This window comes from Tachypleus tridentatus, unplaced genomic scaffold (assembly GCF_004210375.1).
Source record: "Tachypleus tridentatus isolate NWPU-2018 unplaced genomic scaffold, ASM421037v1 Hic_cluster_2, whole genome shotgun sequence".
NCBI classification, from domain to species: domain Eukaryota; kingdom Metazoa; phylum Arthropoda; class Merostomata; order Xiphosura; family Limulidae; genus Tachypleus; species Tachypleus tridentatus.
In genome coordinates, this window is record NW_027467782.1 from 65,876,111 (window position 1) to 65,889,408 (window position 13,298).

General features: G+C 29.4%; 1 long non-coding RNA gene across 1 annotated transcript in view; it reads right to left on the bottom strand.

Moving 5' to 3' along the window:
• Positions 1-39: 39 nt before the first annotated feature.
• Positions 40-13,298, bottom strand: part of LOC143242936 (uncharacterized) — a 42,554-nt gene continuing 29,295 nt past the window's right edge. Inside the window, exons 3-4 of the long non-coding RNA XR_013023473.1 lie at positions 2,226-2,275; positions 40-414 (exon numbers count right to left, since the gene is read on the bottom strand). This is a non-coding gene — a long non-coding RNA (uncharacterized LOC143242936). The remainder of the gene's footprint in view (positions 415-2,225; positions 2,276-13,298) is intronic.

Genomic DNA, 13,298 nt, shown 5'->3' on the forward strand with positions numbered 1-13,298 from the left:
TTATAGAAGACACAAGCATTGTATTCAGATAGGTTTGATATCCCAGGACTTAGACATGAGATAAGTATTGTATCCTGTCAAGTGTGACATTCCAAGTCTTACAAGACACAAGTATTGTATCCTGTCAAGTGTGATATTTCAAGTCTTACACATGAGACAAATTTTGTATCCAGTCAAGTGTGATATTCCAAGTCTTACACACGAGACAAGTATTGTATCCTGTCAAGTGTGATATTCCAAGTCGTGTTTTTGCATATATAAATATACATACCTCATCCGTGAGTAATACTTTGATGTCTGATGGTCCAGAACAGCATAGTGTAACCTGGTTCTGGAGAGACAAGTCGAATACTGTACTGAGTTGTACAACCAAGTCTGCTACTGTTAGATTATCGAGGAAGATGGCACGAAAAACTGAAAATAAGATACATTAGAATCTGAGTTAATAATATAGAAACTATGTAGCCTGGATGACTTAACACCACACACATAAATGTGGTCAAATGTTGACCTTTCAAAATTTAATTTAACTATTGTGTTATGTCAGTTAACTTGGTTTCATAAAATAGTTTATTTTGTAGTCTTGTTAATTAAATAAGTATATCTATTGAGGATATTCACTTCTATATCATACATTTAAACTTTCTATCTTTCCTTACATGGGCTGCAGGATATTAAAAACAACAAATACAGATATTGAATTTAGTATTATAATCTTCCATTACATTGATATTTGAAAATAAGCACATTTGTTACCACCATCACAGCAGCCCCCCTCCATTTCTTCATTCTATTCAAATTACTTATTTGTTCATGCATAATTATCAATGGAATGTTTATAAGTGATGGCAAGATCACTGTCTGAACCATGTAGCTATGGTGTTTCATTGACCACTGTCTGAACTGTGTGGTTATGGTGTTTCATTGACCACTGTCTGAACTGTGTGGTTATGATGTTTCATTGACCACTGTCTGAACTGTGTGGTTACAATGTTTAGTTGACCACTGTCTGAACTGTGTAGTTATGATGTTTAGTTGTCCACTGTCTGAACTGTGTGGTTATGATGTTTATTTGTAAAATTGACCATTTTCTAAGGAAATTTTGTTAACAAAGTTATTACCTATTTGTAGAGCAGTTAGAAAGCCATATAAATTACAGTAGTTTTAGTTCACTGAATTATTGTTTGTGTCTGGAAATGAAAACTTCTTTTTGTAACAACAATCTTTCTTCTTATGAAGGAACTAACATGGGGTACAAAATAAGTAGCAAAAGGGGTTTTGGAGTAGAAGTTGGCATATAAGAGGTACATTTCTTGTTTTTATTTATTGATATATATTTTATACAGTGTTAGGGTAGAGACAATAATTTACCTACATATAATTTCACTACAATGAGTGTCAGGGTAGAGACAATAATTTACCTACAGATAATTTCACTATGATGAGTGTCAGGGTACAGAAAATAAAACACAATGTATAAAGTTGTATTGATAAAAAAAAATCTTTAGGAGCAATTACTACTAGAAAAGTATTTTTAATCTTAACATGAAAATTACCTTGCACTTAAACTAAGTCAGTAAATTCACAGACAAATCTTTAGTAAAAATTCTTTATGGAAAGTTCTGAACCTTGGTGTGTGACATAATTGGAATGTTTACTAGAAGCTTAACAAACTTTGTGAAGTTACATTCAGGGTTATAGCAAACAACAGACCAACCAGTGATGCATTATTCAAAAATTGTTAAGTGTTTGTTTTGGACTTTTTGAATGAAGCTGCTGAAAAGGCAATCTAGAAAATGTTGATTTAACAACAGTTCCCACCACCAGTGACTGACCTATTACTATTTCACAGTTACTCTTATAACTCACCCAAAGTCCTGAAGTGCAGAGCATGTTTTTGTGTCAGTAGGACACTAACTTTGAATCTCCAGGTGTCTTTTATAGGTGAAAACTGACTTCAACAAGTGAACACTGAGACATCAACCTTGGCTCTACCAATGTATCTTAACTATTTAAATTTAATATTTTAAGAAGACTTTAAAGTGAAATATAGATTTTACACCAAATAACAAATGAACACAAAATTTCTAAAGCCTAAACCTCATTCAGAAAGATATTTGTTGAAATAGATTGTGTTTTGTTTCAATTTATGCTTGAGATTAATTATTTTAAAATACTTTCTTGATCTGAGGAACTCATGAAAAAAATCAAATATATTTGCTTACCTTTTTCTGATGAAGGACAAACATAAAGAGTTAAACAAGGTGGAATTCTCCTGGAACAGAAAGAAAGAACTGTAACTCTCTATCATTGAACAATAAAAACCTGAATAACCCTAATGCATGGTGTCCAATATGATTCTTTTATTAGTAGGTAAATGAAAGAATAGAATCTCACAGTTTACAAAAACACTATGTTTATTTTCATGTTTTCAAGTTAATATTTTTACAATACACAAAAGAAAAGTTGAGATATCTCTGTCATTAAATACTCACCAAAAAAATTAGAAATAACTTATCAAGTTTTACAGAAAACTGTACCATATTTGGGCTCTGACAACATATTCAGGTTTTGTAAGAAACACACAACTAGAAACTATACAAGACAGAATAGTGTAACAAGTTTTTTAACTTTAGTTGTGAGTTAAATTACATCTCATTAGCCAGTTGAATGAAAATATCAACCAATTCAGCCTTTAGGTGTGAAGGTGTTGTTGCTATCACCCTTTATAAATACATCTTTCACACAGTGTGTCACTATAAAAACAATTCAGCCTTTAGGTGTGAAGGTTTTGTTGCTATCACCCTTTTATAAATACATCTTTCACACAGTGTGTCACTATAAAAACAATTCAGCCTTTAGGTGTGAAGGTTTTGTTGCTATCACCCTTTTATAAATAGATCTTTCACACAGTGTGTCACTATAAATACAAATGTTTGAAGAGAGTAAAATTATACATAGCTAGACAACTTTACGCTCTTAATTATGAAACAATACCATGAGGTGAAGTTAAACAGTTAACAAGAGAATGAAACAAAACAGCTAACCAGAGATGAAACTAAACAGCTAATAAGAGATGAAGTTAAACAATTAACAAGAGAAGAAGCTAAACAGTTAACAAGAGATGAAGCTAAATAGTTAAAAAGAGGCAAAGTTAAACAGTTAAAAATAGAAAAAGTGAAACAATTAACCAGATGAAGTTAAACAGTTAACCAGAAATGAGGTTAAACAGTTTAAAAGATATAAAGTGAAACAGTTAACCAGAGATGAAATTTAACAGCTAATAAGAAATGAAGTTAAACAGTTAAGAAGAGGTGAAATTAAACAGCAACCCAGAGATGAAGTTAAACAGTTAAAAAGAGTGAAGTTAAAGAGTTAAGAAGAGGTGAAGGTAAACAGTTAACCATAGATAAAGTTAAATAGGTAACCAGAAATGAAGCCAAACAGTTAACAAGAGATGAAGTTAAACAGTTAAGAGGTGAAGTTAAAGTTAACCAGAGATGAAATTAAATAGTTAAAAAAGGTGAGGTTAAATAGTTAACCAGAGACAAAGTTAAACAGTTGAAAAGAGAAAAAGCTAAATAGTTAACCAGTTGAGAAGAGATAAAGCTAAACAGTTACCCAGAAATAAAGTTACAGTTAAAAAGAGGTGAGGATCAACAGCTAACTAGAGATAAGGTTAAACAGTTAACTAGAGATAAGGCTGAACAGTTAACTAGAGATAAGGCTAAACAGTTAACTAGAGATAAGGCTAAACAGTTAACTAGAGATAAGGCTAAACAGTTAACTAGAGATAAGGCTAAACAGTTAACTAGATATGAAGTTAAATAGTTAACTAGATATGAAGTTAAATAGTTAACTAGAGATAAGGCTGAACAGTTAACTAGAATTAAGGCTGAACAGTTAACTAGAATTAAGGCTAAACAGTTAACTAGAGATAAGGTTAACCGGTAACTAGAGATAAGGCTAAACAGTTAACTAGATATGAAGTTAAACAGTTAACTAGAGATAAGGCTAAACAGTTAACTAGATATGAAGTTAAACAGTTAACTAGAGATAAGGCTAAACAGTTAACTAGATATGAAGTTAAATAGTTAACTAGATATGAAGTTAAATAGTTAACTAGAGATAAGGTTAAACAGTTAACTAGATATGAAGTTAAATAGTTAACTAGAGATAAGGCTAAACAGTTAACTAGATATGAAGTTAAATAGTTAACTAGAGATAAGGCTAAACAGTTAACTAGATATGAAGTTAAATAGTTAACTAGAGATAAGGCTAGATAGTTAACTAGATGTGAAGTTAAATAGTTAACTAGAGATCAGGCTAAACAGTTAACTAGAGATAAGGTTAAACAGTTAACTAGAGATAAGTCTAAACAGTTAACTAGAGATAAGGTTAAACAGTTAACTAGAGATAAGGCTAAACAGTTAACTAGATATGAAGTTAAACAGTTAACTAGAGATAAGGCTAAACAGTTAACTAGATATGAAGTTAAACAGTTAACTAGAGATAAGGCTAAACAGTTAACAAGATATGAAGTTAAACAGTTAACTAGAGATAAGGCTAAACAGTTAACAAGATATGAAGTTAAATAGTTAACTAGAGATAAGGCTAAACAGTTAACTAGAGATAAGGCTAAACAGTTAACTAGAGATAAGGTTAAACAGTTAACTAGAGATAAGGCTAAACAGTTAACTAGATGTGAAGTTAAACAGTTAACGAGAGATAAGGTTAAACAGTTAACTAGATATGAAGTTAAACAGTTAACTAGAGATAAGGTTAAACAGTTAACTAGAGATAAGGCTAAACAGTTAAGTAGAGATAAGGTTAAACAGTTAACTAGATATGAAGTTAAATAGTTAACTAGATATGAAGTTAAATAGTTAACTAGAGATAAGGTTAAACAGTTAACTAGATATGAAGTTAAATAGTTAACTAGAGATAAGGCTAAACAGTTAACTAGATATGAAGTTAAATAGTTAACTAGAGATAAGGCTAAACAGTTAACTAGATGTGAAGTTAAATAGTTAACTAGAGATAAGGCTAAACAGTTAACTAGATATGAAGTTAAATAGTTAACTAGAGATAAGGCTAAACAGTTAACTAGATATGAAGTTAAATAGTTAACTAGAGATAAGGCTAAACAGTTAACTAGATATATAGTTAAATAGTTAACTAGAGATAAGGTTAAACAGTTAACTAGATATGAAGTTAAATAGTTAACTAGAGATAAGGCTAAACAGTTAACTAGTTATGAAGTTAAATAGTTAACTAGAGATAAAAGCTAAACAGTTAACTAGATATGAAGTTAAATAGTTAACTAGAGATAAGGCTAGACAGTTAACTAGAGATAAAACTAGACAGTTAACTAGAGATAAGGCTAAACAGTTAACTAGAGATAAGGTTAAACAGTTAACTAGATATGAAGTTAAATAGTTAACTAGAGATAAGGTTAAACAGTTAACTAGATATGAAGTTAAATAGTTAACTAGAGATAAGGCTAAACAGTTAACTAGATATGAAGTTAAATAGTTAACTAGAGATAACTAGAAAGGCTAAACAGTTAACTAGATATGAAGTTAAATAGTTAACTAGAGATAAGGCTAAACAGTTAACTAGAGATAAGGCTAAACAGTTAACTAGAGATAAGGCTAAACAGTTAACTAGAGATAAGTTAACTAGAGTTAAACAGTTAACTAGATATGAAGTTAAATAGTTAACTAGAGATAAGGTTAAACAGTTAACTAGATATGAAGTTAAATAGTTAACTAGAGATAAGGCTAAAGAGTTAACTAGAGATAAGGCTAAACAGTTAACTAGAGATAAGGCTAAACAGTTAACTAGATATGAAGTTAAACAGTTAACTAGAGATAAGGCTAAACAGTTAACTAGATATGAAGTTAAATAGTTAATTAGAGATAAAGCTAAACAGTTAACTAGAGATAAGGTTAAACAGTTAACTAGAGATAAGGCTAAACAGTTAACTAGAGATAAGGTTAAACAGTTAACTAGAGATAAGGCTAAACAGTTAACTAGAGATAAGGTTAAACAGTTAACTAGAGATAAGGCTAAACAGTTAACTAGATATGAAGTTAAACAGTTAACTAGAGATAAGGCTAAACAGTTAACTAGATATGAAGTTAAACAGTTAACTAGAGATAAGGCTAAACAGTTAACTAGATATGAAGTTAAACAGTTAACTAGAGATAAGGCTAAACAGTTAACAAGATATGAAGTTAAATAGTTAACTAGAGATAAGGCTAAACAGTTAACTAGAGATAAGGCTAAACAGTTAACTAGAGATAAGATTAGACAGTTAACTAGAGATAAGGTTAAACAGTTAACTAGAGATAAGGCTAAAAAGTTAACCAGATGTGAAGTTAAACAGTTAACGAGAGATAAGGTTAAACAGTTAACTAGATATGAAGTTAAACAGTTAACTAGAGATAAGGTTAAACAGTTAACTAGAGATAAGGCTAAACAGTTAAGTAGAGATAAGGTTAAACAGTTAACTAGATATGAAGTTAAATAGTTAACTAGATATGAAGTTAAATAGTTAACTAGAGATAAGGTTAAACAGTTAACTAGATATGAAGTTAAATAGTTAACTAGAGATAAGGCTAAACAGTTAACTAGATATGAAGTTAAATAGTTAACTAGAGATAAGGCTAAACAGTTAACTAGATATGAAGTTAAATAGTTAACTAGAGATAAGGCTAAACAGTTAACTAGATGTGAAGTTAAATAGTTAACTAGAGATCAGGCTAAACAGTTAACTAGAGATAAGGTTAAACAGTTAACTAGAGATAAGTCTAAACAGTTAACTAGAGATAAGTCTAAACAGTTAACTAGAGATAAGGTTAAACAGTTAACTAGAGATAAGGCTAAACAGTTAACTAGATATGAAGTTAAACAGTTAACTAGAGATAAGGCTAAACAGTTAACTAGATATGAAGTTAAACAGTTAACTAGAGATAAGGCTAAACAGTTAACAAGATATGAAGTTAAACAGTTAACTAGAGATAAGGCTAAACAGTTAACTAGATATGAAGTTAAATAGTTAACTAGAGATAAGGCTAAACAGTTAACTAGAGATAAGGCTAAACAGTTAACTAGAGATAAGGTTAAACAGTTAACTAGAGATAAGGCTAAACAGTTAACCAGATGTGAAGTTAAACAGTTAACTAGAGATAAGGTTAAACAGTTAACTAGATATGAAGTTAAACAGTTAACTAGAGATAAGGTTAAACAGTTAACTAGAGATAAGGCTAAACAGTTAAGTAGAGATAAGGTTAAACAGTTAACTAGATATGAAGTTAAATAGTTAACTAGATATGAAGTTAAATAGTTAACTAGAGATAAGGTTAAACAGTTAACTAGATATGAAGTTAAATAGTTAACTAGAGATAAGGCTAAACAGTTAACTAGATATGAAGTTAAATAGTTAACTAGAGATAAGGCTAAACAGTTAACTAGATATGAAGTTAAATAGTTAACTAGAGATAAGGCTAAACAGTTAACTAGATGTGAAGTTAAATAGTTAACTAGAGATCAGGCTAAACAGTTAACTAGATATGAAGTTAAATAGTTAACTAGAGATAAGGCTAGACAGTTAACTAGATATGAAGTTAAATAGTTAACTAGAGATAAGGCTAAACAGTTAACTAGAGATAAGGCTAAACAGTTAACTAGATATATAGTTAAATAGTTAACTAGAGATAAGGTTAAACAGTTAACTAGATATGAAGTTAAATAGTTAACTAGAGATAAGGCTAAACAGTTAACTAGATATGAAGTTAAATAGTTAACTAGAGATAAGGCTAAACAGTTAACTAGATATGAAGTTAAATAGTTAACTAGAGATAAGGCTAAACAGTTAACTAGAGATAAGGCTAAACAGTTAACTAGAGATAAGGCTAAACAGTTAACTAGAGATAAGGTTAAACAGTTAACTAGATATGAAGTTAAATAGTTAACTAGAGATAAGGTTAAACAGTTAACTAGATATGAAGTTAAATAGTTAACTAGAGATAAGGCTAAACAGTTAACTAGAGATAAAGCTAAACAGTTAACTAGATATGAAGTTAAATAGTTAACTAGAGATAAGGCTAAACAGTTAACTAGAGATAAGGCTAAACAGTTAACTAGAGATAAGGCTAAACAGTTAACTAGAGATAAGGCTAAACAGTTAACTAGAGATAAGGTTAAACAGTTAACTAGATATGAAGTTAAACAGTTAACTAGAGATAAGGTTAAACAGTTAACTAGATATGAAGTTAAATAGTTAACTAGAGATAAGGCTAAAGAGTTAACTAGAGATAAGGCTAAACAGTTAACTAGAGATAAGGCTAAACAGTTAACTAGATATGAAGTTAAACAGTTAACTAGAGATAAGGCTAAACAGTTAACTAGATATGAAGTTAAATAGTTAATTAGAGATAAAGCTAAACAGTTAACTAGAGATAAGGTTAAACAGTTAACTAGAGATAAGGCTAAACAGTTAACTAGAGATAAGGCTAAACAGTTAACTAGAGATAAGGCTAAACAGTTAACTAGAGATAAGGTTAAACAGTTAACTAGATATGAAGTTAAACAGTTAACTAGAGATAAGGCTAAACAGTTAACTAGATATGAAGTTAAATAGTTAACTAGAGATAAGGCTAAACAGTTAACTAGAGATAAGGCTAAACAGTTAACTAGAGATAAGATTAGACAGTTAACTAGAGATAAGGTTAAACAGTTAACTAGAGATAAGGTTAAACAGTTAACTAGAGATAAGGCTAAACAGTTAACTAGAGATGAAGTTAAACAGTTAACTAGAGATAAGGTTAAACAGTTAACTAGATATGAAGTTAAACAGTTAACTAGAGATAAGGTTAAACAGTTAACTAGAGATAAGGCTAAACAGTTAAGTAGAGATAAGGTTAAACAGTTAACTAGATATGAAGTTAAATAGTTAACTAGATATGAAGTTAAATAGTTAACTAGAGATAAGGTTAAACAGTTAACTAGATATGAAGTTAAATAGTTAACTAGAGATAAGGCTAAACAGTTAACTAGATATGAAGTTAAATAGTTAACTAGAGATAAGGCTAAACAGTTAACTAGATATGAAGTTAAATAGTTAACTAGAGATAAGGCTAGACAGTTAACTAGATGTGAAGTTAAATAGTTAACTAGAGATCAGGCTAAACAGTTAACTAGAGATAAGGTTAAACAGTTAACTAGAGATAAGTCTAAACAGTTAACTAGAGATAAGGTTAAACAGTTAACTAGAGATAAGGCTAAACAGTTAACTAGATATGAAGTTAAACAGTTAACTAGAGATAAGGCTAAACAGTTAACTAGATATGAAGTTAAACAGTTAACTAGAGATAAGGCTAAACAGTTAACAAGATATGAAGTTAAACAGTTAACTAGAGATAAGGCTAAACAGTTAACAAGATATGAAGTTAAATAGTTAACTAGAGATAAGGCTAAACAGTTAACTAGAGATAAGGCTAAACAGTTAACTAGAGATAAGGTTAAACAGTTAACTAGAGATAAGGCTAAACAGTTAACCAGATGTGAAGTTAAACAGTTAACGAGAGATAAGGTTAAACAGTTAACTAGATATGAAGTTAAACAGTTAACTAGAGATAAGGTTAAACAGTTAACTAGAGATAAGGCTAAACAGTTAAGTAGAGATAAGGTTAAACAGTTAACTAGATATGAAGTTAAATAGTTAACTAGATATGAAGTTAAATAGTTAACTAGAGATAAGGTTAAACAGTTAACTAGATATGAAGTTAAATAGTTAACTAGAGATAAGGCTAAACAGTTAACTAGATATGAAGTTAAATAGTTAACTAGAGATAAGGCTAAACAGTTAACTAGATATGAAGTTAAATAGTTAACTAGAGATAAGGCTAGATAGTTAACTAGATGTGAAGTTAAATAGTTAACTAGAGATCAGGCTAAACAGTTAACTAGATATGAAGTTAAATAGTTAACTAGAGATAAGGCTAGACAGTTAACTAGATATGAAGTTAAATAGTTAACTAGAGATAAGGCTAAACAGTTAACTAGAGATAAGGCTAAACAGTTAACTAGATATATAGTTAAATAGTTAACTAGAGATAAGGTTAAACAGTTAACTAGATATGAAGTTAAATAGTTAACTAGAGATAAAGAGCTAAACAGTTAACTAGTTATGAAGTTAAATAGTTAACTAGAGATAAGGCTAAACAGTTAACTAGATATGAAGTTAAATAGTTAACTAGAGATAAGGCTAGACAGTTAACTAGAGATAAGGCTAAACAGTTAACTAGAGATAAGGCTAAACAGTTAACTAGAGATAAACAGTTAACTAGAGATAAGGCTAAACAGTTAACTAGAGATAAAGCTAAACAGTTAACTAGAGATAAGGCTAAACAGTTAACTATAAGTTAAACAGTTAACTAGAGATAGTTAAATAGTTAACTAGAGATAAGGTTAAACAGTTAACTAGATATGAAGTTAAATAGTTAACTAGAGATAAGGCTAAACAGTTAACTAGATATGAAGTTAAATAGTTAACTAGAGATAAGGCTAAACAGTTAACTAGATATGAAGTTAAATAGTTAACTAGAGATAAGGCTAAACAGTTAACTAGAGATAAGGCTAAACAGTTAACTAGAGATAAGGCTAAACAGTTAACTAGAGATAAGGTTAAACAGTTAACTAGATATGAAGTTAAACAGTTAACTAGAGATAAGGTTAAACAGTTAACTAGATATGAAGTTAAATAGTTAACTAGAGATAAGGCTAAAGAGTTAACTAGAGATAAGGCTAAACAGTTAACTAGAGATAAGGCTAAACAGTTAACTAGATATGAAGTTAAACAGTTAACTAGAGATAAGGCTAAACAGTTAACTAGATATGAAGTTAAATAGTTAATTAGAGATAAAGCTAAACAGTTAACTAGAGATAAGGTTAAACAGTTAACCAGAGATAAGGCTAAACAGTTAACTAGAGATAAGGTTAAACAGTTAACTAGAGATAAGGCTAAACAGTTAACTAGAGATAAGGTTAAACAGTTAACTAGAGATAAGGCTAAACAGTTAACTAGATATGAAGTTAAACAGTTAACTAGAGATAAGGCTAAACAGTTAACTAGATATGAAGTTAAACAGTTAACTAGAGATAAGGCTAAACAGTTAACTAGATATGAAGTTAAACAGTTAACTAGAGATAAGGCTAAACAGTTAACTAGATATGAAGTTAAATAGTTAACTAGAGATAAGGCTAAACAGTTAACTAGAGATAAGGCTAAACAGTTAACTAGAGATAAGATTAAACAGTTAACTAGAGATAAGGTTAAACAGTTAACTAGAGATAAGGCTAAAAAGTTAACCAGATGTGAAGTTAAACAGTTAACGAGAGATAAGGTTAAACAGTTAACTAGATATGAAGTTAAACAGTTAACTAGAGATAAGGTTAAACAGTTAACTAGAGATAAGGCTAAACAGTTAAGTAGAGATAAGGTTAAACAGTTAACTAGATATGAAGTTAAATAGTTAACTAGATATGAAGTTAAATAGTTAACTAGAGATAAGGTTAAACAGTTAACTAGATATGAAGTTAAATAGTTAACTAGAGATAAGGCTAAACAGTTAACTAGATATGAAGTTAAATAGTTAACTAGAGATAAGGCTAAACAGTTAACTAGATATGAAGTTAAATAGTTAACTAGAGATAAGGCTAGATAGTTAACTAGATGTGAAGTTAAATAGTTAACTAGAGATCAGGCTAAACAGTTAACTAGAGATAAGGTTAAACAGTTAACTAGAGATAAGGCTAAACAGTTAACTAGAGATAAGGTTAAACAGTTAACTAGAGATAAGGCTAAACAGTTAACTAGATATGAAGTTAAACAGTTAACTAGAGATAAGGCTAAACAGTTAACTAGATATGAAGTTAAACAGTTAACTAGAGATAAGGCTAAACAGTTAACTAGATATGAAGTTAAACAGTTAACTAGAGATAAGGCTAAACAGTTAACTAGATATGAAGTTAAATAGTTAACTAGAGATAAGGCTAAACAGTTAACTAGAGATAAGGCTAAACAGTTAACTAGAGATAAGGCTAAACAGTTAACTAGAGATAAGGTTAAACAGTTAACTAGAGATAAGGCTAAACAGTTAACCAGATGTGAAGTTAAACAGTTAACTAGAGATAAGGTTAAACAGTTAACTAGATATGAAGTTAAACAGTTAACTAGAGATAAGGTTAAACAGTTAACTAGAGATAAGGCTAAACAGTTAAGTAGAGATAAGGTTAAACAGTTAACTAGATATGAAGTTAAATAGTTAACTAGATATGAAGTTAAATAGTTAACTAGAGATAAGGTTAAACAGTTAACTAGATATGAAGTTAAATAGTTAACTAGAGATAAGGCTAAACAGTTAACTAGATATGAAGTTAAATAGTTAACTAGAGATAAGGCTAAACAGTTAACTAGATATGAAGTTAAATAGTTAACTAGAGATAAGGCTAAACAGTTAACTAGATGTGAAGTTAAATAGTTAACTAGAGATAAGGCTAAACAGTTAACTAGATATGAAGTTAAATAGTTAACTAGAGATAAGGCTAAACAGTTAACTAGATATGAAGTTAAATAGTTAACTAGAGATAAGGCTAAACAGTTAACTAGAGATAAGGCTAAACAGTTAACTAGATATATAGTTAAATAGTTAACTAGAGATAAGGTTAAACAGTTAACTAGATATGAAGTTAAATAGTTAACTAGAGATAAGGCTAAACAGTTAACTAGTTATGAAGTTAAATAGTTAACTAGAGATAAGGCTAAACAGTTAACTAGATATGAAGTTAAATAGTTAACTAGAGATAAGGCTAAACAGTTAACTAGAGATAAGGCTAAACAGTTAACTAGAGATAAGGCTAAACAGTTAACTAGAGATAAGGTTAAACAGTTAACTAGATAGAAGTTAAATAGTTAACTAGAGATAAAGCTAAACAGTTAACTAGATATGAAGTTAAATAGTTAACTAGAGATAAGGCTAAACAGTTAACTAGAGATAAGGCTAAACAGTTAACTAGAGATAAGGCTAAACAGTTAACTAGAGATAAGGTTAAACAGTTAACTAGATATGAAGTTAAATAGTTAACTAGAGATAAGGTTAAACAGTTAACTAGATATGAAGTTAAATAGTTAACTAGAGATAAGGCTAAAGAGTTAACTAGAGATAAGCTAAACAGTTAACTAGAGATAAGGCTAAACAGTTAACTAGAGATAAGGCTAAACAGTTAACTAG